Source organism: Chamaea fasciata, unplaced genomic scaffold, assembly GCF_029207755.1.
Source record: "Chamaea fasciata isolate MVZ Bird 193981 ecotype frontalis unplaced genomic scaffold, bChaFas1.0.hap1 SCAF_10, whole genome shotgun sequence".
Taxonomy (NCBI): domain Eukaryota; kingdom Metazoa; phylum Chordata; class Aves; order Passeriformes; family Sylviidae; genus Chamaea; species Chamaea fasciata.
Window position 1 is genome coordinate 24381546 of NW_027094095.1, and position 27650 is coordinate 24409195.

General features: G+C 46.8%; 1 long non-coding RNA gene across 1 annotated transcript; it reads left to right on the forward strand.

The window, feature by feature from the left end:
- The first annotated feature begins 2089 nt into the window (after window positions 1-2089).
- Window positions 2090-27593, forward strand: LOC136294959 (uncharacterized). The gene is made up of 4 exons (XR_010722551.1): window positions 2090-2256; window positions 16623-16744; window positions 18713-18808; window positions 26485-27593. It is a non-coding gene; the product is annotated as an uncharacterized lncRNA (long non-coding RNA).
- The last annotated feature ends 57 nt before the right edge of the window (window positions 27594-27650 follow it).

Consider the following 27650-nt stretch of genomic DNA (forward strand, 5'->3'; position numbering starts at 1 on the left):
GATTTTTGATTCTTTTTAGTCGCACTGAGATGGATCTGCTATATTGGTAACCTGACAACAGTCATTGCCATGCCTCTGCTGTCTTTTTTTTTTTTTTTTTTTTTTTTTTTTTTTTTTTTTTTTGTTTAGTAATTTTATTAATTATTTTGGCTGTTCTGTGCAACTACATTTGTGACAGCATGGGCCAAAAGGTAATGTTCTTAGATAATCTTGAGTGAGAGTTTATCACTAATGAAGGAGTTTGATATGTGGCACCATGGTAGACAAGTATTCCTGGTGTATCTCCATTCCTGAGTGCCTTAGAAGTGAGGTCTACCCTGGGATGGCAGAGGGGACACTAAAAGTTAAGCTGCTGGAAGAGCTGAGTGGTAAGCACCTGATTCCCCTCCACAGGAAAATTTTAGAGAGAAAAGACAGTAGCAACACAGTCAAAACCTTAATTGCTTTGTCTGTTGATACATGTTTTTTGTCAAAATCTTCTAGTTTCCCTTCTATCCTATTATTCCTTCCAAATGACTCTGATGGAAAAGCATGGAGTAGTTTACTCTTCAGGCATAGCTGTGCAGATGCTACCCAAGTGTCCTTCAGCAATAACAAGCCCATGCTTTCCCAAAAGGACCTCAGGGTAGGGGAATGGGAAGAGGCAGAATGGGGTTGGCATCTTGGCTGGTGCAGGGCAGAAATGAGAAGAGTGGAGGTGCCAGCAGGGTTAGACTTTGTTATGATAACACTTTGTCCTGGGGCATGATCAGTAATTCTGACCGTGGGGCATGAGCAGGACTGGTACCAGCAGCCACCCCCTGGGCAGGCTCAGCATCTCTGCTGTTCCAGTGACATCTGGATCTTGTGTCACTTCCCAGACAGACAGCAGAGCAGCGCTGCTGGGGGCTCAGCACCAAGGGTTTTGTAGCCCTTTGCAGCAGATCTATTCCTCTCTGCTTAGATGTGTTCCCATTTTCTAAGCAGCCTGTATTACAGACAGGGAAATCAATGTACAAAGGGACTCTCAAATTTGGCAGAAGTATATCGAACATGACTGTCACAAGGAGAAATAGCCTTTGCAATGGGCAACTACTCAAATTTGACCAAACTGGCTCCTAGCTCACCATAGTTAACAGGACAAAGTCCCTTAAGGAGGGCAGGCTTACTGGGGTTTGGGAGAATTCACTGCATCTCTTCAAGGAGCTGGGAATCATTTGTCTCCAAAGTTAGTCCAGGTGTTTAAGTCAGGATGTTAATTCTGCTATTTTTCCAAAAGACTGAGAGGAAAAGGTGTTTTTTTTTTTTTTTTTTTTTTTTTTTTTTTCTGGGAAATTCATCAATTCAATTTTTAGAACGCCTGCTGATGCTGGTACCTCAAGAACAATTTATCATAATTATGGGCAGAGTCTGAGAACCAAAACTAGCTTGGGTGTCCAGTCATCCTTGAAGGATGTGATATCTGTCAGAACTCATGTCCAGCCTGCTGAAGTCCATCTGCACTGCAGAATAAAAGAATAGATAATTTTGTTTCAAATGACGTGTGTTTTTAAAAGTTAAAAACATCAGTTACTGAAAATGATAAGGTACAAGTGACATTAGCATTAATAACAATAATTAAAAGTCATAGCCTTAATTTCAAAAATTAAGGAAAAATGATGCATCCATGAACTGACACTGTGATAGAGACTGCTCCAGAGAAGGGAGATTTTGGGTCTCTTTGGGAATGCAGGTAGGTTTCTGCTGTCTGAGCAGGCACAGGGTCACCACAGCAGCTAATGAAGGTTGGAGGAGGCATATGAAGACCCTTAATTAGCTTGGTTGTTATTCTTCCAATCACGAGCAATTCATTAACTCCTGCCTTATCTACGCGGCTGTTCCCTCTCTGAACTGCACAGTCCCTTAACAATATGAGCTCTGGGGTAAGGGGAAAAAGTGGGGAGATGAGAGGCCCCACAAACAGCAGAGGAGATGCTGACTGCGAGGAAATGGGTAAGGTCTGCGGCAAACACCCACATGTGAGAGTCCTTAGCACAAACGCTGATGTGCTGCTAATTGTTCTAATTGGTTCCAGCAGCGAGCCCAGCCCAGATGGGTGAGGACAGGCGTTTACTAACTGGGCTCCTACTGGTCTCTAGAAGTTAGTGTGGAATTGCTGACAGGATATCACACATAGCGGAAAAAAGTACTGGTCCTGCAGCCCCAGCTTTGGGATCCCGGGAAGGAGCAGAGGCGAGAGCTCTCGGTTTGGTTGTTACTGCACTTGTTTGCTCAGGGGTAAAGTTGCTGGATCCTTTGGGCTGTCTGAGGGGAAGGTGTTTTTGACAGTGTCAAGGATATTTGGCTGAGGAGCTCCCTTTCATAGGGTATTTTTGGAGGCAGAGTGGTCACTGGAGTGCAAAACCTTAGGATCCCTTAGGCAGAAGTCCCTATCAAGCTCAAGTCTTTCCCATTCTCCTGGTCCCTTTTCCCCACTAGTAAATGCTCCAAAGCTCCCAAGTTGCTGAGGAGTTTGATAACTCAGGAGTTACTTAAGGGGAGGGGCTTTTGTGCCCCAAAACCTTCGTGACTGGAAAGCCTGCCAGACACTCAGGGAGCATGAAATCCGGTTAGAAATCATCTGAAGCTTGGGGTTTTTTTTCGTGCTTTTTTTTTTTTTTCTTCTTTTTTGTTTGTTTTGTTTTGTTTCTTTCCAATAACCACAAGGAGTATGAAAGATGGTTTGGATTTTTTTTCTCTTTTTAAGCAGACTTGGATTTCTGTATCATCTCTTGGAGCATTATTCAGAGGAAAAAAAAATCCTATCCACCTCCCTCTGACTTCAGTACTGAAAGCTTTAAGAAAGCACAGTTAGCTTTATTCAGTGGAAAGACTTCCCTTCCTGTCTCTGTACTGATTTAAATTTAAATGGAGAAAATGAGTAAAGGATAACCGGTGAAAGAAATGCCGAAGGTTAAATGAGTTATCACACACCCGTAAGGAGTCAGTGAACCTTGCTTGCTGGAAGAGCTGCCCTGGTTTATCAGACTGGTGGCAAGACCTGCCTGCTGTGCCCTGCCCACAGATCAGCAGCACGTGTGATGTTGAGGGGTTAGTCTTTTCTTGGCTCGGTTTTAAGTCAGAGCCAGCTCTAAGTAATGGGCTAAGTGAGCTGCATGAGTAAACCCTGACCCGCCCTCTGCAGGTGACAGAGGTGAGACACAACGACCATGACCCAGCAGCCCTGTTCTCTGTTTCGTGTACAGATGATGCCATTTTCCCTTTTCTGCTGCAAAAAGGCTTTTTAACACCTGAGAGACATAAGACAAATGAGAACTGTCTGTCCCGGTGCTGAGATGCTGCTGTGGCCCTGTTGGCTGTTGCTGTGCCTGGCTGCAGTGACAGACCCTCTGCTGCCCAGCAAACTCCTGGCCTTGCTCCTTTGTGCTTTTTTCTTATGATGGTGTGAGCAGAGGAGGTGGGTTCTTTGTTGTGCCTAGGATTGGGTGTGCATTAAAACATGGCTGTGTCTAATGGGTCAGTGGAAGGGAGGAATTCTGCTGCTGCTGGCAGTCAGCCTGACCCTGCCTCGTGTAGGACACATGCAGGGTGGTGACAAGGCAGCAGTGAACAAACACTACTGAGCTGTGTATTGTAGGTGTGAAACCCTGTCCGAGGGATGGGTTCACCAGGTGGGTATCCACGGGGACATGGGACCCCTGTCTGGGCTCTGGTCACCCCATCCCCACACACAGACACTGGTCCCCAAAACCTGCTTCTTTGGGGGGGTGACATTTCCAGCTTCCCACGAGGTCCCTGGGGGTGAAGTCACCACCAGCAAAGTTAAAAAGCCTTTCTGGAGATAGATAAAGCCCTAAGCGCTCCTATTATTTTAAAGAAGCTGCCTCCCACGTGTGACCTTGGGTGTGTGTTGATGGGAGCCTGCCGCAAGGGTTTAGTCTGAAACCAAATCCCCTCTCCCTCTGCCTTTCTCCCCGAAATGGGAGCTGTCATCATCCTGCTCAATCTTTTAAGTCGGCCTGAATGCTGATTGTCTCTCTTTACTAAAAGGAAAGTGTATGGGATGCTGCATGAGGCTGCAGCTCTGTTTTAAGGTGTGCTGCCTCTTGCTCTGTGGTATTTGCCAGGTCTCCTCTCTCGTTACTCCAGTGAAGGTGCATTCCTGATGAAAGGTTTGTTTAAGTGAAAGTGGGGCAGATGGGAAGGCTTGCAGGCCTGTGAACAGACCTGCTCTTGAGGCCACTGTGGTCTCTTAGAGTGGACAGCTGTTGGCAGGGAGGGGAGGAATGGCAGAAACTGGGGTGGGTGCAGCTCCCCCACCCTCTGTGGGTGAGAGGAACCCTGGGGGTCATCCCTCTCCTCATGGCTGAGAGCATGGCTCTGGGGTGGATGAGGGTGAAGCAGGCAGAAACTGGGTTTTAGCTGCTCCCTGATAGAGAGCACAATCACGAAACTGCTTGAAATACCCATCATAAATAACAAATGCACCAGAAGCTGCCAGGAAGCTTTTGGGGATGGACCAGCATTGGGACGTTCTCTGCTGAGGCCTGGCTTGAGAACGTTGGGCTGATTCGATGGGGAGATGATATATCCCAGGTGAAACATAATCCCTCTGACAGGGATGAAATAAACTCTCACAGCAGGTTCCTTTCCCTGCTGAGTGTGGTCTTTTCCCTTTCTGGCCCCAGACCCACAGCCTACTTGACAGGACCATCTTTAACTGTGTCAATCAAAGTGCAGTGGAGAAGAGAAGGCAAACAGGAAGAGCACAGTGGAAGGGCAAGTTTGAGTGACCTGATGATGGGGTGGGGACACAAATCATTGGAGCGTGGGTGAAATGAATGGCTCCAGCGATGAAATTCTCAGTCTTTCCGTGAGCACAAGGAGGGAAAATGTGTCTGGCTCCAGGACAATACCTGGTGACTTGTGTTGAGGAAGAGTTCTGGCACCGACCAGTGCATGAGGCTGATGAGAAGTGATCTGGGCAGGTCATTCAGAAAATCTGGTTTGCTGGCTTGGGAAGGACATAATCACCTTGGGCTGATGTTATCTGGGTGGCTGTGTTGAGGAGGAGGCAGTGAAATGGGCAGGCAAGCAGAAGCCTCTGGCTCAAAGTCAAGCCTTGAGGTCCCAGGGAAAGGGTGATAGGAGATGGAATTTGTGTCACCTGTGCTGTGGATGGATGCAAGGCATTGGAGGAGCTGGCTAGGCTAGTCTTCTTTAAGCTGGCTCAACTTTATCTATGTTCTTTCTGATGCTGGGTGCAATAGTTTTCAGTTCTGTTTCTAAGCAGGTTGTTTTAATGTGGTTGGTAAATTGAGTCTCCCTCCCCCAAAGTGAAATTTCATCAAACTCTGTAGTTTTTAAGAAAAGTTTTAGTTTTTAACTGCATGCACACCTTTGAAACCAGAGGTTAACACACCACAGATCCTGGCTGGGAAAGGATGAGGCTGTAGACATCACTGTGTCCCATTAAAGGCTCCAAATCCTACAAGATCCCAAAATGTGGACCTCTGTAGGAGCTAGGCATCTAGCTCCTGACTGGGGGAGCTGAAGTGGTTTTCCCTAAGGTTCTGGGGCACAAAAAGTGAAAACTTCCAAATGTCCCAGCCAACATTAAAACATCAAAATATCTTGTCTCCTTCTTAGCCTGCATTAACAGGCAACAAACTCATGGTTCCTATTAGCACAAAACCTTGTTCATATTGGCTGGTTTAATACTGAAATTGGTGTCTTTCTAAGTTAATCACAAAAAGGTCTTGATTTATTATTATTTTCAATGACATTCGTATTTTCAGATGACAACGTCATGAATAGGAGGGGCCTGCTGAATAAACAGCTATTGCCTTTCTTTGTGAAGAGGTTATTTTTTGTTGTGCTTGCAAAAATGACTTCTGCTGCTACGTGTTGCCCTTTAAAAGCTAAAGATTAATAAATGAGCAAGAAGGAGCATCTCAGATACAGTGCCTATTTGGAAGGAAAAATCAGGTTTGTTATTGTGTGTGTCGTTCAATTTATTTTATGTTAATTTGATATTTTTCTTTTTTATTTTGGTGTAGCCTGATTAGTTCCACATGTTTTCCCCTAAGGTTTGGACAGTAAAACTGGTTGTCTGAGTCATCAACAAGATAAATAATTGGCAAATTCAAGGTCTCATCTCCTAAATCATTCCACAGTTGCTCATGGCCCTCACAGAGCTCGGTTGCTTTTGCACTCTAGTCAGCAGTTCAGTCCCCAGCCTGGGCTTTCACTGGTCCCAGGTGACCAACAAACCTCTGATTACAGAGCCTCACATCGGCTTGTCTTGGCACATCTGCTGGAAGAACGCGAGGAGCCGCTGGGATCCTGTGCTCAGGGCTGGTATTTACAGCCAGGGTGGAGGAGCCTTCCCAAAATGGGCACCCTGGAGTGCACACCTGGCAGCTGTCACCCCCCTGCATGGGGCTGGGGCCATGTCCTGCCTGGAGGTGCTGGGGTGTCTTCTTCTCACTGGGTTTCCTGAGCCCATGGCTCAGGAGGTACTGACTTGTCACCCAGGGGTACCTGGGGATGCCACCACTGATTTCTGTGATTTAACATGCTGATCCTGAAATGGGCCATCTCAGCTTCCTTGTCTCCTCCAACTGCAGGTATCAGTCCCAGATCCAGCTGGAGTAAACATGATCTCACTCCTGTAGAGTAGCCATGAGATAGAAAATGCGAACATGAATATAGCCCCTGGGCTCCAGTCATGTGAGAGATTTGAGATGGACACATAGCTGCTTCTTCATATGTGGTGGTTGTCTGGAAGCATGAATCCCTCTACTTGAGCAAGAGTTGGACTTCTGTTCTTCTGTCCCTGTGGATTATTTCTGGCTTGGATTATTTTTTTAAGATGTGCCACTTGTGTCTAGTGGAAATCATATCCGAAGTGTAACCCCACCATGGTTGGAGAAGTTGTACTGCTGTCCTGGGAATGTTAAAGGAGCTGAACTGGATGGTCCCTTGTCTGGATATGTTGTTTTTGTTGGTTTATTTTGGGGGAGGGAGTATGATTGTATTTTAAAATGAAAGAAAGTGCCAAAAGCAGAATGAGAGACAGCTCAGTGGTGATCTCTGAGCTTAAGGAAAAACGGTGTAAATCTGGAACAGGCCCATAGTCTTCAGAGTGGGCTCCAGGCTTCTTAGCAGCAGAGTCACAGTTTCTGCTGAACTGGAAAAATAAAGCAGCCCAAATGCCTCTCGTGAGAGGTCTTGGCCCCTTGGCTCGAGTCAGGTGTGTTTGGAGCAAACCTGGTGCCTTGAAGGGGAAGGCACTGAGCCCCAGGGAGACCACTGGGGACGCTGGGCATGGGGGATGCAGAGCCCTCCCCTCCTTTAGATGGTGTTGAGGAGTTGAAGGAAGTGAAGCTGAAGGAGAATGAGTGGATTGTGCTTTGCTGGAAAAAAAGGTCACCTTAACACACTGCAATGTGTGACGGTGACACCTGTGAAAGCTCAATCGGCTCATTGAGTTGAAGCTGAGCAAAGCTGTGCACTTTTGTGTATGTGTCCCCAGCAGGGCCTCAGCTACCTTGGCTTTTGTGGTGGCAGTTTTCGGCACGGGCATCCAGAGCCCACTTGGATCCTCCTTTGGCAGGTGCTGGTTTGGATGCTGGGTGCAGGCACTGCTGACAGGGTGGACACCTGCTTGAACTGGGGACGTGACCCAGATCCTGTGATGGTGCTAAGCAGGAGCCAGAGCATTGTCCTCTGTAATGCTTACATTACCCCAATTAAAAAAATGATGAGAAACTCAATGGGCATCTTCCTGCAGGGACTAACCTCTAGTCTGTGGGGGTCTGTCTTTGGTCCTCTCCTTGCTCCCCCTGCTTTTCCAGGAAGCAAATTCATTGTGCAGCTGAGAGCTTTACTTTTGTAGGTCTTGCTTGCTTTTTTTTAATTTTAATTATCAAGATCTTTCTGCTTGGGGAATAGTTTCCTAAGAGAGCACACTGTGTGCCCATGTACAGCACATACCATGGGGTGTCAGCATGGGGCTGGGGAGCTTCACCCCAGTTCTGGAGTTGTCTGGGTGCTCCCAAGAACTCATCAGCTGCTCAGTGCCGGGGAAAGGAGCTGAGCCAGCCCCTTCCATGGATGTTCCCATGCAAATGATGAAGTACCCTGGCAAGACAAGTTGGAGACAGGCACCAAATCTCCTTTTCTTCCCTAATCATCATCTTATACTTAATATAAGCTTTCTTCTTTCTCCCCACCCTCTTAGCATTTGAATTTAGTTCTAGGTCTAGCTTTTCAAGAAAATTGCCCTCCTCTCTATTGGCTGCATATACTCTTCTCATTCTCCTCCTCCAGCTCAGGAAAAAATGGAAGGGTTCACACTCTTCTTTTGGGTCTAGAAGGTGCCTCCACATACAGTGAATATTTGGTGGTGCAGAAGAGTAAAAAAACAGCAGAGGACTGGAACGAGCAATTTGGCAGTCAGTACAACTGGCTGGCTTGAATTACGTGTTAAAGTTTTGCCAGTTGTCAGTGTGAGCATTTTGTATCGTTATAAGATTTTAGGAGTCCCAGTGCAGATTTTCTATATTTTGTCATCTTAGGTTTGTGTGGTTTTCCTCTTGTAGAAAGAAAACTTGCCCAGCAATTTGCTGCACACATTTATGCCCTTCTTTTTTTTAGTGTACAGTGGAAACAGGCATCTGAAATCATTCTTCTCTTTCTGACAGCAACATCTGTAAAACCTTAATGCTGGAGGGAGGCAGGAACCAAGAGATTTATAACCCCCTGCTGAAATATTGGAATGACCTTATTTCCCGGCAATTAGCTTTGCTCAAAACATTTTTGTTTCCTATTAGAAGCAATCTACTAACATTTACATTGATGTGTTTAATAGTTGTTGGCCATCCCTGAATTCAAGCAGGCAAGGCAGGAGTAGAGGGAAGGAATATGCTTTGTAAACCGTGAGAGTATTTGTGTTGCATTGTATGTTGTCTGTGTTGATAGTGGTGAAAACATCCATCATGCCCTGCTCCCGAATGGGAATGACATCGTTTGGGAAAGGGAAGAGACCTGGTGTTGGGCCAAAGCTTCTCTACCACTGCAGCATATCAGGACCAGCTCCAGCAATTGCTGGAGAATGGATCTTGATTCAGCTGCAACCCCTGAAGAGTGGAGAGGTGAGGAAAGAAGAGGAAGGAGCAGCACCTTCATGCAAGGTGGTACAGGAATGAGTAAGATCAGATGGTGAGGAGTTAGGTTAAGGAATGGGTGAATGAATGGATCATTCCCCTTCTTCAGACGATGCATTGATCTCCAGCAGAGACAGCAGCTCCTGAAACCTCTCTAAGGCCATCAGCAAGAAGTAGATTTTTGGCTAGGTGGCTGAGTTTGGGTTTGTTGTGGGTTTTGTTTGTTTTTGTTTGTTTTGGTTTAGCTTGGTTTTTGTGTGTGTTTTTTGTTTGTTTGTTGTTTGTTTGGGGGTTTTTTTCTTAGGCTGTTGAGAGCATGATGTAATGGAATGGGACTGAGAATCAGATATTTGAGACTGAGCTGCAACATGAGGAAAACCTTGTGTCTGAACGCACTGATAGCCTGGGTTGGAAGTGGTGGCAAATACTGTGGCAGTATTGTTTTGTAGCACCAGGGGAAAGAAATGCTTATTTCCTCCTTGGCTTTGAGATCAGGAAGATTAATGTGTATCTAGATGAGGTCCTGAGTGGATCTGAAAAAGATGAATTGTTTAATTGTTGAAAAACGCAATTTTAGGGATGTTGAAACAAAGTTGAACTTGAAATATTGGGGATGTTTAAGGACAGTGTCTTGCGTCTTTGTTTTGAAATTAATGTGCCTTGAAAATGGAAAGAACATAAAAATTACAATTTAGGATATTGTTAACTGGCTGTGGGATGTCCCTCTGAGGGGCAGCATGGAAGAGAAGATTCTTGAGGAAACGCTATAGCCCTGCAGGTGATGGATGATCACCCTTGGCATTCCACAGGCTTTTGTTGTCTTTGCCTTCTGGAGGTTTCCTTCACCATGAGGTATCATTTTAGAAGTTTGCTCCAGGATGGGCGGCAGATGGTGTCAACTCAGTTTTGCTGAAGTCATAGATGATTCACTCACATTGGCTGAAAGTGAGCTTTTCCTGGCCCAGTTACTCTTCCAGCTATGCCCCAGTTCCCCATCCCTTAGGCTATGTGGCTATAAGTGTTTTATAAGGCCAAGTGTTTAGCTGGACGCCCAAATGATCTGGGTTCAAAACTAATCCCATTTGGGGATGTGGCAGCGAACTGCAGCCTGGAGCTGCAGGCATTTGAGATGGTAACTTCTCAGTCTGCCTCTGCTTTGGGAGCCAAGGCTTTGCAGAGTTGAACGTGAATATTCCATCATTCAGATGATCTCTCTTTTGACAGCCTTGGAGAGCAAAGATGTGTGCCCCAAAGAGGCAACCTGCCCCCTCTACCACCCTTGGGATGCTGGTTGGGTTCTCAATGGGGTTTGGGAGACGTCTGCTGCATTTGACTGGCGTGGGAGCAAGGGTTGATATCTCTCTTTGTGGTGTCACATCCAGGTCCACCTGGGTCCTTAGTCTCCATGGATGGCTGGAGCATGAAAATGCAAGCTGAGGACTGAGACAGCACTGATGTGTGGAGACACCAGGGGCTGGGATGAACCCACCTCTCCTGCTCTTTGCCACAGCCTGCTGCAGAGGGAGGGTGCTGCTGTCAGTCATCAGCCTGTCTCACTCCAGGCATTCCTGGCACAAGTCTCTTCAGGTTTGCCTCTGTGCACAGTCTGGTAATTCCTCCTGTGAGGTGTTTATTTGTCTTTGCTTTTTCTTTCTGAGAGGCTGGACCAACCCCCGCTCCTCATCCTCCCCTCCTGAGACACAGCCTGAAAAATTATCCTCCTCTTCAGCTGCAGACAGAGTCCCTGGCACATGCCTTGGGCTGTCCTGGACAATCCCTGCCCAGTCAGCTCCCTGCAGCAGCAAAACTTATTTAAGCACCAGCAGGAGTAACACTGTGGCTAAGCACAGAGGGAGAGAAGGAAGGCTGTTCAGGAATCCTGTTGGTTCCCCCAACGAGGGATAAACTGGCCATGGATTAACTTATGCTTTAAGGATCAGAAGGTGAAGGGCTGGAGCAAATTGAAGTGGGATCCGGTGAGAGGCAAAAACTCAAGTGAGTTTTATGGTAAAGGTTGGTGCTTCTCTGAAAGGGACAAGTTGCCTTAAGAGCCTCTTTAATACATCTTTCCCTGTGGAATTATTTCCATAATATCTACCCCACACAGACTACTTGTCCCCTTAAACAGTGTTGTGGGTAGGGGAGCACCAGGGAGGATTTTTCCCTCGTTACCAGGTCTGTAGATTCCCTTTCCTCCCCCAGACTGTGAGTGTTGTACCTGTGCTGTGCTGCTGGTACTGCAAGGGCAGTGGGAGGACCAAGCCAAGGTTGGATTGGACTCTGGCATCTTGTTTGGTTTGGATCTTGTTCCCAGAGCTTCATCTGGTCACAAAGGATGTGCAGCTGGGAGAAAGGATGCAAACTGCTCCCCACTCTTTAATAGCTGGAGGTATTTGGGGAAGACGATGTGTTCATCTCACACATGGCAGCAAGGACTCATCCCATGCAGAACTGTTCTGCTTGCAGCTGGCCTGGGACAGCTTCCATATGTCCCCCCTTGAAACGGAGGGTGCCCTGCCTTTCTCCTCATCTGCCGGACAAAGAGGCTTTTCAGCAGTGGAGATGCCTTAATTCAGCTGGGTATTTTAACTGAAGGATGTTTCTCTGTGTTTGGGGTGTTCTTTTGTGCCAGAAATTGTCACAATGTGTGGGAAAGTCCCCTTTCCCTTTTCCTGAAGGACAGGTTTCTTTTCACCTCCCAGCTGCAGGCAGGCTCAGCACACAGATTTATTTAGGGCCAGGGATGTGTGTGTACATGTGGGTTTTTTGTTGGTTTTCATTTTTGAAAGTACAATGTTGTGGCGGCCGACAACTAATCCTAAATTTGGGATACCTGACATGGTAATGAGAAAACAAACCTTCCTGCACTTAAAATGAATGACAGGCCAGGTTTGGCCCCAGCAACCTTCAGAACTGGTTTGACCTTGCAACCAGATCTCCTGGGCTGACTGACAGCTTTTTACAGCCGCATTAGGGCTGAGCTGACCTTGTTTATCTGGGGATTCACCTGGGAGACAGCAAACATGTCCAGGGATATTAAGTCTCAAGCAGAAAATGTTTGCTCAGGTATTAGGGGGAGAGTTAATTTAGACTGAATACCTCCTGTGTGGCACCAGGCACTGCTCTGAGGGACACTGTGCCCCCTGGCTGATGACAGTTGGTTCAGACTTTCTTTACAAAGTGGAATCTTCTTTGAGTGGAGCAAGGCAGAGCCCTTCAACTCACTCTGAATTTCCTTTCACATTTAACATTTTTGGGGTTTTGGTAAAACAGAGCCCAGGTGAAGGTGCAGATTGATTTTCCTGCAAAGGGGTCTTGCAGCTGCCACCACGAATGCGTGGACCATGTGGACTCACTTTCGTTTTATAAAATATGACGTGTGAGCTGGCATCTGTCCCAGCTGTGGTTGGTACTTACCAGCTCCTTGCTTCCCATGCAGGGCGATGCCATTCCCCTGCTGCAGTGACTCAGGAAAAGCCTAAGGACAGCAGTTCTTCATCTTTGCTTGTGCAGACCCAGAAGGAGAGGACCAAGCTCTGGAGTTGCCCTTCTCCTGCACCCCAAGGATGGGCAGAAAACAAGCACCCTGTAGATGGTGCTCTGCCCTGTCTGCCCCTATCTACACGTTTGGGAGCATCCAAGGGATGCTGCCTGAAGCCTGATCCATACTGATGTTACCTGCGGAACTAAGCCATCCCAGCAGAATGATTGCATCTGCTGTGTCATTGGTTGCAGCCTTTGATTTCCAGCAGCACACACGTGCTCTGGGCAGGTGGTACAGCCCTCCTGCAGTGACTCTGGGTGCAGGTAAGATGATTCCAGATACAGAGATATCTTGGGATTTAAATTTTTAGAAGTTATTTCTTGGGGTTTGCAGGAAACTAACAGCCCTCAGTGTGTGAGTTAGTGCATGGGTGGTCCTGGCTGTGTCCCACCCCTCAGGAGCACAGAGCATTGCTGTTCCCTGGGGTCAGGCAGGCACCTTCACTGCTGAGATTCTCCAGGTTTCCCTCTCCTGCTTTTTATGATGAATCACAACCAATCCCCCCTTTTTGGATTCCTCTGACAAGTTTATTTTCGTCCTTCACTTTTCAAGAGTGGAGGATTCATGAGCTGCCATCCCATACGTGGGAGTCTGGTCTCTGCTCGATGGGCTTGGGCTCATGGCAGAGAGTGGCCTGGGGGAAATCTGGAGCTGATTTTTGGTAACAACACAGATGTCCATGGTGTGGTATCCTTTGCAGATGGAACCTTTCCCTGCTGTTGTAGGGAAGATTTTATTTACTTATATCTTTTCCCATTTTCCCTGCTGGTATTCCCTGGTATCACCCCCTGCATTACTTCTGCTCAGTTTTCACCTCAGCCCTCCCTCTCCCCTCACACATGCTTTTTTGGGAATTTTGGGGAAACTGTTTGCTCATTGTATTGCATATTTCCACCTTGGCATTGGATTTTTGGTCCCCAGCCAAGGTAAGAAATTAAAATGCCTGTCTAGTGTGAGAGAAGACAACCTTGTAAGGATTCCCTATAAGTAGCAGAAGCTGAAATCTTCAGGGAGAAAGGCTTTAAATCAGATTTCTTTGCTGTTTGTGGAGGCAAGGGATGTTTTTCTTTGACTGTCACAGTTCTACAAAAATGTTGAGATCAGATAGGACAATTAAAAATCCCTCATTATAGGCTTGACTTTATTCAAATGTCATATGTTGTGCTTAAGTGTAAAGTCAGCTGCTGCTCTAAGGGGCAGCCAGCCATGGATTGTCCTGTCTGTGCCCCACACCAGAACTGTGTCCCTTTCCTCTGTACTGTTTCTGTCTAGCCCAGGGTCTCAGGACCCCACAGAGACTCTACTGAGGACCCCAATGTCCCCAGGTAGAGAAGGGAGGGAGGCACAGATGAAAAGCTGCCAAGGATGAGTAGGATGTGGTAGTGCATTCCACAACTGGAGAAAGAGCAAGAAGCTCACTGGGTTATGCAAATACCCCAAATCCTGAATATTTCTCTCCTCCTGACCCACCCTGCTTGTCCTTCTTCTGCATCAAGTTCTGGCAGGTCTCTAAAGGCAGAGAGTTCACATGAGTAGGAAAGGACCTTCAACCAACCTGGGAAAGATGTCCATACCAGCTGGTGTTCCTGCATGTTGCTCCTGGGAGCTGGTGGGGAAACAAAAGCTGAAAGTGCCCTCTGGATTTGTGGATCCTCAGCACAGAAAAAGCACTGCTGTTGGTCCCTCCTGAACCAGTTCACCCTCAGTAACGGGTCCAGCAAAGAGGGGAAGCACTGCAGCAGTGTGGCCTGGAGGGCTGGAAATGTGGCTGCTGCAGTGTGGAGCCTCCCTGTGCTGGGGGAGGCTGGGATCCTGCTGCTGAGCTATTTATTTAAGAAAAAAAATATTATCATTTCAGGCGTTGGCAGCATGGGGTGTATCAGCCATTGTATCAAAGATGTGGTTTTAATGCACTTTCCTCCGCTTAAATGCTATTTGCCTTCTCCTTCAGGCAATTGAATTTAAGAAAACTCTGGTTGCCCAGGTTTTGTTGAACAAATTGGTCCCTGCACACACAATTCCCAGGAGGAGCCAGCTCTGCAGAAACTCTGGGAGCTGTCACTTCAGTGCATGGCTGGGATGGGCTGAACGGATTACCCAGCTCTGCATAGTCTGCTCTTTTATCTGTCTCAAAGCAATGGGAAGCCAGGAATAACCCCTCGGGGTTCCTCTGAGCCTGGCGGTTTCTGGAGCCTGGGGTCAGATGACTGTTATTGTAGCTAAAGGTGTTTAACCCCAATTGATTTTGACAAGCTCTATTAGCGAATCCCACAATTACTTATTGGGTTTGGAGAGGAACGTTGTCGATTTAAGGCTGGATGTTCTAACCTGAGTGCTGCTGACAGGATGGCATACGTACCAAAGCTGTTTCTGCAGGAATCGATGGAAAAACTCCCTGTCAATCTTTGGGGCTGAATTCTAGCCTTTCCCCAGGGTCCAGCAGCTCTCGGGTATCAGAGTCAACCCTAAAAGTCAACGGCTTGGAATGAGATGTATGAAGCTTCCTACTCTGCAAAGTACAGAGCATCCCTGGTTGGGCTAAAATAAGCCTTGTTTGTAGCCCAGCTGCCCACATCCCAGCCTTGGGGAATCCTGCAGGAGCCGTGGGACCTGGTGCAAGGCATAGGAGAGTCCCTGAGGAGCTGCCCAGAACAGGCTGAGGGTTGGTTCTGTTCCCCTGAAATGCTGACTTGTCCCCGAGCTGGATCCCAGCTTGTGGAGAAGGGGGCTGAGGGTGTTTGGTTCCTGTGGCTGCATGAGCCAGAGGGAGCCTGCTCAGCATCTCTGCATGCTCGGGTCCAAGGTTTTTCCCATGGCATTGAGTTCAGAGCCCACAAGCCCTGCAGGCTGGAACCGCTGCTGGGCAGGCAGAGAAACTGCCTGGAGACTTGTGTCTGTGAGAAATATCAAGTGATGAGTTCTCTGAGGCTCATATCCCAAAGACGCCTGAGATCATTTGGACGTGAATGGGAGTTATGTGCCTAAGTAATCTCAGAGGATCTGGGCTTAACAGCATTGCTGGATTTCTTTTTCTTTTTTTTTTTTTTTTTTTTTTTTTTTTTTAAATAATGCAGCAGCTGAGGAAATAAAAGCATGGTGTAAAAAAGGAAATCATTGCATTAGCCCAATATTTTAACGAAGCACTATTGCTCTGCGGGTCAGGTGTAGGTGTTTGTAGGTGGCAGGCTCGTCACCCATCCCGGGGCAGAGAAATGTGGCTGTCACACGTGTAAAGGCAGTTTAGCCCAGAAATTGCTTTTGGGCAACAGAGCAAGCAGCCTCTTGGAAGCCCTGCAAGTTTCACACTTGCTTTTGCTTCTCGGTTTCTTGGGGAGAGGAGTGACCCTCTCAGGGAAAACAAACAGCCGGCATCGCCTGCCCGGCCGGGGCTGGAGCGAGCGCCTGGAGCTGCCGTGAGACTGCGCCGAGTTCTCCGGGGGCTTTTGTAACACCTTGTAAAACGCAAATATTTGAATAGCGACGTTCACGGCTAATGTGCCAGGTCGAGGAACAACTGCTTATGGTTTTTGCTTTTTGTTTGAAACTTAAAGGGTGAACTTAAGGATTTTCCAGAGACAAAGGCATTGAATACACTATTTACATACTCATCCTGCAGTTGGTGGACAGGATTATGAGCCATTTATTTAACAAAGAGACCCTAGTTAATCAGCAGTCTATTTATTGTTTCTTCATAATTTGGCAGTAATTCATAACCATGTCTTGTTTCTCATTATGGGCACAATTGCACTAAGTGTGCTTGCTCCCCATGTACCATCTCTGAACTTTATTTTCCCTTTGAAAATTGCTCATATTCTTAAATAAAGGATCATATTTAAATGGAAAATATTTATTTCAGATGATTGCTTTCAGAAGAACCAGTTCCTTGTCCTGTTTTGTGTTATTAAATGATTTTCTTTGTTTTATTGCAGGCTTTTTTTAGCTCAGCCTCCAGAAACCTGGGCAACGGAGGAGGTGGCTGAAGGTGTTGGAAAGCACTTGGGGTCAACTTTGGTCATCGATGTAATTGGGTCAAGTCACTGAATGCCTAAAGGTATGGAGGATTTTTATGCTGGTTTTAAGGCTATTATTAGTTATCTGGCAATGTGTCTCTGGTCTCTCTGCCTACCTGTGGAGTGTGAAGAAAGGCTGAAGCTGCTGTGCTTCTCCCAGCCTCGCCAACCTTCTCTTGACTCTGGTAGGGTTCAAGCCTGACTGAAGGGACTCCAGACTGGAGTTTGACTTCTATCACAGGAAATCCCATGTCCCAAACTGCTTGGCTGACATTGTGGTTTTCACCTGGAGATCCTGAACCACCGAGGTGCTTTTATCCCTCCTTGGGCACAGAAGAAGTCATTCCTCCTTCTCCAGGGACTTGTCTAACTCAGGACTCTTGATTTCCAGTTGTGTGAGGAGAATGGGGCTCTTTGCCTGCTCCCACTGCCAGGCAGAGAGCTGTGAGAGCAGCATGGCCAGGGAGCCATTCCTGGGGTGCTCAGTGCCAGGGTGAATCGGGCAATAGTGACCTGCAAAGCCTTGTCCTAAGCATTGTCTCTTCTCCCACCAACTGCAATATTCAGGTTAATGCTGATAACAACGAGAAAACTTGGTGATGGCTGGGACGGAAACAAATTATTTTCCCACTAGAAAAAGGTCATCTGTGAAATTTCATGGACAGTTCCCCCCACTTGTTAAACATCCCCTTCCCTTGGTTCTTTTTTTTTTTTTTTTAAATTTTATTATTATCATTTTTTTATGTGTGTAATTGCATGTCAGACCAAGTGCACTCAGAATGCGAGCGGGGTCTGATACAAGGAGGGTGAAATGAGATAATCCATGTTTTCATCATCCATAGGCCTCTCTTTTCACGGGCCGTGGGCCGTACTTTATTAGGCTGAGCAGCTCTGGGCCTGCAAGAAAGAGGAGCCCTTTCTCATCCCGATGAGAATAGTGCAGTGAATGGATTCCAAGTGTTTACTCAGCATTTGTCTCGTGGTTTATCAAAGGAATGAGGAGGAGGTGCCGACAGACCTTTTGTCCTGCTGATGTGTTATGACAATGTTCCATGAATATGCAGAATGGCAGAAGGGATTAGAGCCAGTACAATTCCCCTCCGGCGCTCTTTTTTTCTTTTTCTGTCTTTTTTTTTTTTTTTTTTTTTTTTTTTTTTTTTTTTTTTTTTTTGCCTGGGATGTTCAGGGGTTTAAGAGTGACCTGCTCACAGTCAGGGCACTAAACATCAGATTTTCCTGCAGATAGGGGTGTAAAAATCCCACACTTGTCCAAAGCTGTTAGCATCTGACTTGAAGGTTGGGCTGTCTTAGTCACTTGCTGCTCTTTATGAAATTTCGGCTGGCAGGAACTGCCTGGCTGAAAGCTTTGTGTTTTGGGAGACATGGAGATATTTGGGCATAATTAAAACTTGAGTCAATCAGTGACACGTGAAGCCCAGGGCTGGTGGGGATGTGACCGCTGCTCTCTGTTGGTGTAGGCTGGCAGTGGTACCTGCTGTGTTTTCGTCTTACTTCCCAGAGTCCTGGCCCAGGAGTTTGGGCGTGATTCAACAAACAGTGCTGAGATCAGGCATCTTCATGTGCTGTTTTAGATGGACAGGTTAATGACATAACCCTTGTACACACCTGTGAGGTGATTATTATCTCTGTTTTCAGTATGGGGTACAGTGGGATGATGGGAGCAGACATGTTGTTCCACAGGTGTAAATCCAAACTTTGGTGTTCCTGATTCCTTATCTGAGGTTCCTGCTGAGCCATGGCCAGAAGCTATCTGCTGTGTGGTTTTTTAGGCGCAATTATGCAAAGATATCCCATAGAAGAAATACTCTCCATTGGTTTCCCACATCCCAAGAATCTCTTCTGCCCTGCTGCTTAAATGGCATGGCAGGGAGTTCCCCAGATACATGAGGGGAATGATGACATTGCATCCATGTTGGGTCTAATCCGAGGAGGAAGGGTGTTGGACATGCTCAGCACTGGTCTGATTCTTCTCTTGTTGAAACCAACAGACCAAAACACTGCTGAGAGCTGTTGAATCCACCTGAAATCTACCCTAGACCAACCAGAAGGTTGAAACCAGCCTGTTTCACCCTTGCCACATACAGGTAAACTGGTTGTTCTGGCCCTTCTGGTGCCCTTCTGGTTCTGCCTTTCTGTCTGGGATTTTGGTTGCTCTGTGGAGTATCTGGAAGACATTTGGTCTGAATCAGAAGAGAGGTGGGTTGTAGTCTGCTCTCTCTCACTGAGCCCGTGGGAATCACCCTGCCTGTGATGACCATCTGCTGTGGGGACATCCAGTGAAAGCCACTGAGGAGAAATTGCTATCATATCCTCATGTGCAGGGATATTTGAGCGGTGATGCTCTGAAGGTCATCAAGGACACCAGGCTGCTCAGTTCCTGTCCCCTCAGAATACATGCTGTGCAGGGCTGAGCTCTGGATCCTGCATAGAGCATCCCATGGCAGGCTTAACCTGTGGCTGCTGTTGCCTCTGTTTTTCCCCTGGAAAGGGTAGGAGTGGGGGAGTTTCTTCACAAGCATCAACCTGAACAAGGCCTGTGAGACCCTCTGTGGCATCGAGTTTCTGTTTGCAGAATGAGGCATTTGCTGAGCAGGGGGCTGGCAGGTTTGTAATTCGAGTGTGTGTTGGGAAAAAAGGGAAGAGGCAGAGCCTCCTTGCAAGTCCTGGCACCAACTGTGCAGAGGTACCTCCTGCTGCTGTGGCATGTTTGTTCTCCTTGCTGCAGTCCCTCTCCACCCACCCAGGAGCACAAGCAATAATTAGGTTAATGGATTTTGATGCAGTGATCCCAAGCCCAGCTCTTGGCTGGTGGCCCCATGAGAGCAGCTGGCAGAGGCTCCTGCTGATAATGGAGGGTGTGTGCTCTGATTTGCTCCCTGGGGACGTTCTTGGTTGGTCTGTGAGGAAAAAGTGACTTCCTATCTCCTGAGGCCAAGGACCATTGTCCAGCCAGCACTGACATCCCTTCTGTGGGGTCTCAGCACTGGGATGTGTCCATGATGCGGCTGATATGGGGGACCTGAGGCACCTCGGCCTTAGCTCTTAGGCCAGCCAAATTCTGGAGACTGGATTAAAAGGAAAAAGAGCATTTTATCCCATCTGCCAGCTCTCGCAACCATCAGCAATAGACGATCATTCTTTGACCTCTGGAGCTGTGCACAAAAGACCACAGTTTTCAGGTTATCCTTTGCAATCTGGACTCCTCAGTTGTGTAAGGAGTAAAGAAACCAAAAAAACTAAATGGGAACAAATCTCTCCCACTGAGAAATATGTGATGAAAACACAAGGGTTGGCAGTCCTGGGAAGAAGGGCAGCCTTGGTCTCATGGGACATTTACAGCACAGACACCCCACTGTTGAAGCAGCCTTCAGTTTGCTGCTCATCTTTTATCCTCTGGGACTGTATTGATGGCTGAAGGCTGCATCTGAGTCCCTTTTCCTTAGGGGTGGACTAAGCGGTGGAAGAACAAACCCATGGCAGACACCAGGCTCTGGATTTTGTGGGGCTACAAGGCAAAGCCATTAAGACCTGTTTGCAATAGCTAATTCTGTGTTGAAAGCTGCTGAACCCTCTGGTGGGATCTGCCATGATGATTGCACTCCACAACTCCTTCATCCTGTGGTGGATAAGTACATATCTCAAACACCTCTGTGTTGCTGTGCTGTTCATTTGGGACTTGAGATGGTTCTTTTGACTTCCACTCCACCTGAATATGTTTGGGCCTCTTAGGATTCTTTTTGCCTCTGATGTTTTTTTAATTTTTCTCTAGGAATTTATGACAGGATGTAAGTGTCCAGTTCTTGTTGGTTTGGATGGAAGTTGGATTTCTAACTTTTACAAACCTGTCCCAGACTCTTTATGCTGGAAAAATGATGACCAGATCCTATATCTTTTTCTCTTTTGACCCAGTCCCAGATTTAGCCTTGGTTTCTTCTGTATCCCTCCCTGTAAGGTAGGGGACAAGCTGTCCCCTTTCAGTCTCTTAGGTTTACAAAGATTTGCCATGCCTGCTGAGAAAAACACAAGGCAAGAACATCTGTGCAGTTTGTACACTCCAAGTTCTTGCTGCCGTGGAAAAATAGACATCTTCTGCTCCTTTACCATGGGTTTTTCATTCAGAAAACTTCAACATAGACTGTTATTTGCCAATTCCTATTCAAAAGCTAAATTATGAAGGTTAATCCACCAGCTCCATCCTACAGAAGCATGAAAAACTTTTTCATGCAAACAAAAACTGACATGTAAGACTATGTATGGGGGGAAAAGCTTTTGGATATACCAATCAGATGCATCTGCAAAGTAGATGTAAGATTTTTGTTTCCATCAGAGAGTGTTTGGATGGTGGTTGTGATGATGTCACTGCCTTGCTGCTTTGCTTCAGGTGAGTCAGTCCTTCATGCTCTACTTGCATTAAGAAATGGGCAAAATCATTTCTGACCTTTCCCCAAGGGACATACTGTACTGGACATTTTTTAAAGAAGGGTTCTTGTTTCTGATATTGTGACGTCTCCAATCCTTGCTCAAGGGCTCTCCTTGAGGCTGAGATGATGTGAAGGCAGAGCTCTGCTTCATACTCAGCTGATAAGGGAAGTCAGTGTCTGGTTTTGCACCTGTCCTCTTGGGTATCCAGGATCCAAGCCAGGTTTCAAGACCAAATCTATCTCCCTCATTGTTTATACTCAGGGTGGCACTACCAGATGGAATTGGCCTTGTTGCTAAACTTCTAAATGCACCCTGAGACCACCCCTGGATGCTGCTGCCTCCCTGCATCAAATACTGCCTGTGAGACAGATTCCCATCTCAGCTGGAGGACTCTAGTGTCCACAGCATTTCAGCACTGGCAGATGTAAATGAATTAACTAAACTTCTGTGGACCTCTAAATAAAAGAAATGCCTGTATTGGTTCTCCAAGCTCCAAGCAGCAACAGGCAGGGATGGTTTTGGCTGGGAGGAATGTGAGGCAAATGCTGTGATTCACACTTATCCAGTCTGATTTGAGTCTGAATCATCTCCCTCCCCTTCTTACTAGGAAATGAGGTGATGAACACCAGTCTGTCATGGCTGGAGACTTTTTTCCTGTACCATATGCATTTTGAAGTAATTGCACAGAATCTTAGATTTTGGTCATTTGTGGAGTGGTCTTCAAGACAGATAAGGTTGTCACAACCTCAGCCAACTTCTCCACCAACACAGACATGTGGTGAGCTCTTCCCATTTGGGACTGAAGGGCCGGGCCAGGTGTGAGGGTCTCTGCTCTTCCTTCCTTCCAGATTGTCTCATGGCTTCACCTCTGTGTCCTGCTCCATTCCTACCACCTCATGAGATCCTGTTTCCTACATCAGCCTCCATTCACCTGGTCCCACCAGCTTACCGGGTGCCCTGTCCCTCCTGCTGAAGTTAGTGTTCCCCCTGCACTACCAGGAGGGGCTTCCCAGAGGTGCCTGGCTGGGTTGGGGGGATTAGGGAGTCTTTGTTTCAAAAGCATTTTAAGTAGTGGGAAGAAAAACAGCCTGCAGGTCGGGCTGCAGGCAGATCAGGCTGAAGGTACAAGACAGGAGGGAAATTTTTCATGACAGAGGTGTGCTCCTGGCCTGAGGGGAGGGAAGAGGCTATTGTGGTTGGAGTCAGTGAAATCACTGCTGGCAGGAGCATTAAACAAAGGGGAAAGAGAACAGATAGTGAGCCAGCAAAGTGGGAGCAAAGTGGGATTTTAACCATCTGCCCAGGCTTGCAGCTAATTTGTCTGGTAGTTATGAGGGAGTAGCAAATCAACAGGGAAAAGAGAAAGTTTTGCACTGGAATCCTTGCGTGGGAGCTCTGGTGTCCAGCATCTGGGGCAGTTGGGCATCAGCTCCTCGGTTTCATTGACAAACCCAAGCCTCAGCAGGTTTGAGGAGCTGGCTGGTGACAGGGTTTGGGCAGGAGAAAAGCCTTTCACTGGCAGCTAGAAAGCACTGGGAAAAGGCAGAACTTCTCAGTGTGGGGAAAGTTTGGGATAATATATGGGATTAGGAGGAGGGAAATAGTGTGGCAATGCACAAAACACTCCTGCTGCAGTGCACCTGTCCAGGCTAAGTTTTCCTTTGAGTTTCTGTTCATTCTTGTGATCCTGAGATGGATTTGTTCAAATCTTGCTTGAAAGTGCAGGTTGGTAGGGCAGGTTCACCAAGAGAGTTTTTTTGACAAATGCTGTAGTTACAATTACGAAGCCACTTTGGGTTTCTATAGTATTTAATATTGTTTTATAAAGCCAAATAATTACATATTATTTACTAATCCCATGCATGACCCACACTTTGCTCTTCTCAGTGTCTTGAAGCCACCAGGTAGATAGCTGAGAAACCAGGGAGAGGGACCAGCTTAGCCTGGCCCTTGTGCATGGTCTTCTCTTAGGCTTGGATTCTGGCCATGAGGTATGGCTCTAGGGCAGAAATTTAGGGAGTATTTTGTTCCAGGAAGTGGGAAAATTAAACACTTATTCACCCCAAATACTGAGGTTTGTCTTGAGCAAAAAAAGCAAGAAAATTTATAGAAGTGAAATCTGCAAAACTCCATACCAAAATTTGTCCCCCATGGGTTTTAATAGCTGAAGTCTCTTGTAGTATTTTCTGTTTTCTTCCAAATTTAAACAAAAATATGCTTCTATTAGGAGTATTATTTTTGATAAACAGACAACAAAAAAAGGATTTTTTTCTCCCATCCCCTTTTTTCTATAGGAATAAAAATAAACTTAAAAAATGTTGCATCAAAATGAACTTGGGGAAGAAAATCTGGACTGGGTGTAATGGGGAAAAAAACCCAAAACTTGCCCACAAAGCTGGAGAATAGTTCAAAAGTTTCTTTCTCTAGATTTTTTTCCCTGCTGTTGCACAGTTTTTGTACATGCCTTTATCTATATTTTATGGAAGAAATGATTTTGTCTGGACCTTACTGTGGAGTTGCCTACAAATCCATAAGTGACGCAAAGAGTTAGTTCTGAGGAAGAATTTATTTGCTTTGGTTATCAGTTTCCTGCATCTTGAAGAAATGGAATAGCTCAGGAAGGGTGTTTGATCGTGGCTCCTTTGACCCCAGCCACTGCCTGGTGTCCTGGGCTGGTTTTTGTGTGGCTGCTGGTCCTGAGCAGTGTGGTGGCCCCACTCCTGCACGTGTGCTGTGGTCACAAGCCACAGAGTGGACCCTTCAGGTCTGCTGTTTGCTCTCATTGCTGTTCTCCATCAGATGTTCCACCCCCGAGAGTGGCACCCATGAGGGAAATGTCCCAGGAGGAGAGGATTTCTCACACACTCCCAAGCCATCATTATCTCATGGAAACGTGCTGAGCTCATACGTGGCTCTCCTTGGTGCTGCCAAGAAATAGGACAAGAGGCAATGAGCAGAAAATGATGCACAGGGAATTCCACCTGAACATGAGGAACAACTTTACTGTGCGAGCAACTGGGCAGTGGAACAGGTTGCCCAGAGAGGGTGTGAAGTCTCCCTCACTGGAGATATTCAAGAACTATCTGGATGTAACCCTGTGCTCTGGGATGATTCTGCTTGGGCAGGGAGGTAGGACCAGATGACCTCTGTGGTCATTTCCAGTCTGATCCATTCCATGATTCTGTGGGCAATGTGATACACATTCTGGTGGCAAAGCCTTCCCACTGCACAGAGTACCTGTGCCAGGGGGCTGTCTCAAGAGTCTTTTGAGGGTCTCCATCTGGGAATTCAGAGCATGGATGATTCAGACATGGATACACAGAAGGTGGGAATGGACTCAAGTGTTATGTCAGGGCAGTGCTGCTCATACAGCCAAGGAAGTATCTGAATATTCGGCTGTTGGTAAGTGATGGGGTAATTCAGGGCCATCCTAAGAGCACCATCAGCAGGTTTTGTGTCATTGAAGCATTCCAGGGGCCACTGCAAGCTCCCAGGCTGGAGGGTGCCTTGGATTGTTCACTGTGGAATTTCTAGGGAGAGAAAGCAGAGAAGTCTTTGCTATCAGGGCTCCCACTCCCTCTTTTGCCCTGCACATTCTGGGGAACTGAGAAACAGGTGACTGCTTCACAGGTAATCAGGGCTCTGGAAATAGGGATGATCCAAATGCAACTGTGCCCAGTGCAGACATCCAGGCAACTGTTTTACATAGGACAGGACAAAGCCACTGGTCTCTCAGCATGGCTACATTAAAGATTATGAGCCTTCCACCCAGGTACCCCCATTCTGCATGTGGTTTAATAGAAGATTGTTTTGTATTGGGGGAAAAAAACACACATTTTTCTAACCCATGTGATTGCCAAGTGTAGCTTGGACATGTGGCCTGGGTACCACAGGTGCAATGCCTGCTTGGGTGCATGGGGGCCTTAAAGCAGAAGCTGGCTGAGGGTGCACAGCCCCATTCCTCTGCAGTGAAGCAAGTTCACCTGTGCTATAAAGTGATTTGTGTGTACAACATTTCTAGAGGAGGCTGCAGCTCCAGTGCAAAACAGTTCAGGAGCTGGAGGTTGAAATCTCTGTACTCAGGATGAACTGATGCAGAAGGCAGGAGATGCTGGCAAAGCTTACACTTGCTTAGTAAATGCGATTTATTCCCTTCTCATCGCCTCACTTTAAAGAGAGTTCTGGACCACATTTGTTTGGTAGCCACCATTATTATTGTCTTCCACTTTTTAATAATAGGTCTGGGCCAAAGAGCACCCTGAGTGAGAAAGCATATGTGGGAATCAGAGTCTGTGTGTTCTGGCCTTCCTTATTCCATGGTAAAACACAGCTTCCTGTCTGTGTGCTCCTGCCCACCTCTGTCCTGCTGTTTTATCTGTCTGTCAAAGCTGTTTTGACATCTGGGTCTTAACACACAAGCTGAGAGCAGTTTGAATGATCCCATCAGCTTTAAAGTAACTACTCACCAGCTGGAGTCTGAGCCAGCCCACAGACCCAGAAGGGGCCAGGGCTTCTCCTTCTGTGTGTAAAATGACATGAGATCAGGGCCTGGGACTATAAACACTTAAAGCAGTTGGGTCTTCATAGCCCATTGTCCAGCTGAGATGTTTCTTCCTTTGCTACATCTGTTCTCAGGTGCAGGCAGTTCCAGATCCAGCCAGATTGGTGGATTTTCTTTTTCAACGAATTTTCAGCTGTGAAGAATAAATAAATAATTTTAAAAAACAACAACAACAAAAAAACACCCCAAAAACCCCCCCAAACAAAAAAACCCCACCCCCAACCCCACAAATAAACCAAACAACCCCCCCAAACAACACCACAAACTCCAACCAAACAAGTGGGAGAAAGTGAGGGCTGTTTGATATGATTGAGAAAAGCTGTTCCTCTTTTGCACTCCATAACCTTTTTCCCTCCCAAACCCATTCTTGCCAGATCAGAATACATTAAAATCCTTGCATCAACATGAAAATCCCACCACTTAATGTTTGCAAAGCTGAAGGTTTCCATCTCCCCCAGCTATGCAACTTTCTTTGTGCAGTCTGGAGTAATCTTTAGTGACTCCCTTCTTGGATATCTGTCCTGCCACCCTTTCCAGTGCGTAGAAAAGTCAGATCCTCTGGCTGAATTAACCACCTCCCTTCAGATACTGCTCAATTTAAATGTTCATGTCAGGAGAAATATGAATTTTCCATTCTTTTCCCCTTGGCTCTCACAAGGTGAATGAATGGTCTCAGCTGTGCCTTTCATTTGCTTTCCTCCCTGAAGACCTGGGAAGGAGAAAGGCACCATCCTCCAAGGCTGTTTCACCCTTTTACACCTGCTCTCTGTCCTCCAGCCAGCACCAACATTCCTGTTATCCTCATCTGGCAGAATGGAAACTGAGGCAGTCAGCCGAAACAGCAGTGGTCCGTGTCGGATCAGGATTGGACCCACGATTCCCTACCTGAGCCCTGGAGAGTGGAAGAAGAGCCACAAATATCTGCAGGAAAAATAAAGCATGAACAAAACCACATGCAGGCACAAGAAGGGGAATGAGCAATGGTGCCATTATTCCACTAACAAATGCTTAAAGGAAAGGGCTGAGGACTCTTCACTAAAAGGCTGGTTGGCTTTTTAGTTCAAAAAAGAAGGCAGGAGGATGATACGACCCAGTCGAGCTCACCTACTTGCCTTTGTGGAAAAAGCCTTTCATTGTGCTCTGCCTTTGGAAATACTTTCACACAAGTTGCAAAGTTGAAGACTTCAAGTTTTACTACAGTGGGACTTATGAAGGGAACTCCCACTGCATTCATGGTACTTTTCCATCTGTGTCCCTGGGGCATAGACACACAACTGCACCTAAAACTCTGAGCTGGTTATAAAAGCTCCCCCCGGCTTGTCCAGCCCACCCTTAAGCATTGGCTTCTTTCTCTGCTCTGGGCCAGGGCTCCTTGGGCAAGCATTTGGCTCAGAGGTGACTCTCAGGAGCAATGGGTGAGCACAGTGTGGAAGCTCACAGTTTTTCTGGTGCTGCTCAAGCAGCCCCTCAGCTCTGGTAGTGGCATATGCCGAGGATGAGAGGCTGCAGTTCTACCCAGCCAACCCGCTCTGCGGAACTGAAGAGATTTTCCTAAAACGCAGTAGGGAATTCTGAGACTGGTGTCTTCCTTCAGCTTCGTACTCTCTGCAGTGATAAAGAGACCCTTATTTACCCTGTCCATCTCCAAAGTGCCGTCCCTGTCCCACCTCCTTTGCCCATGCTCTGGGCAGCCGTGAGCTCTGTGAACCATTTCCCATTCTCCTGGGAAAAAAAAAAAAAAAAACAAAACAAAACAAAAAACAAAAAACAAAAACCCCCCACCTTTTCCCAGGATTTCCTTACCTAGGAGGTCTCACCAAGCTGCAAAGTAACTTAACCGACGGGCTTGGTTTTGGAAAGAGCCCCTGGCTCTTGCCGGCGCTGAGTTGGGGCCACCTCTGGGCGCTTTTCACAGGACTAAAAGACAACGAAATCCAAGCGCA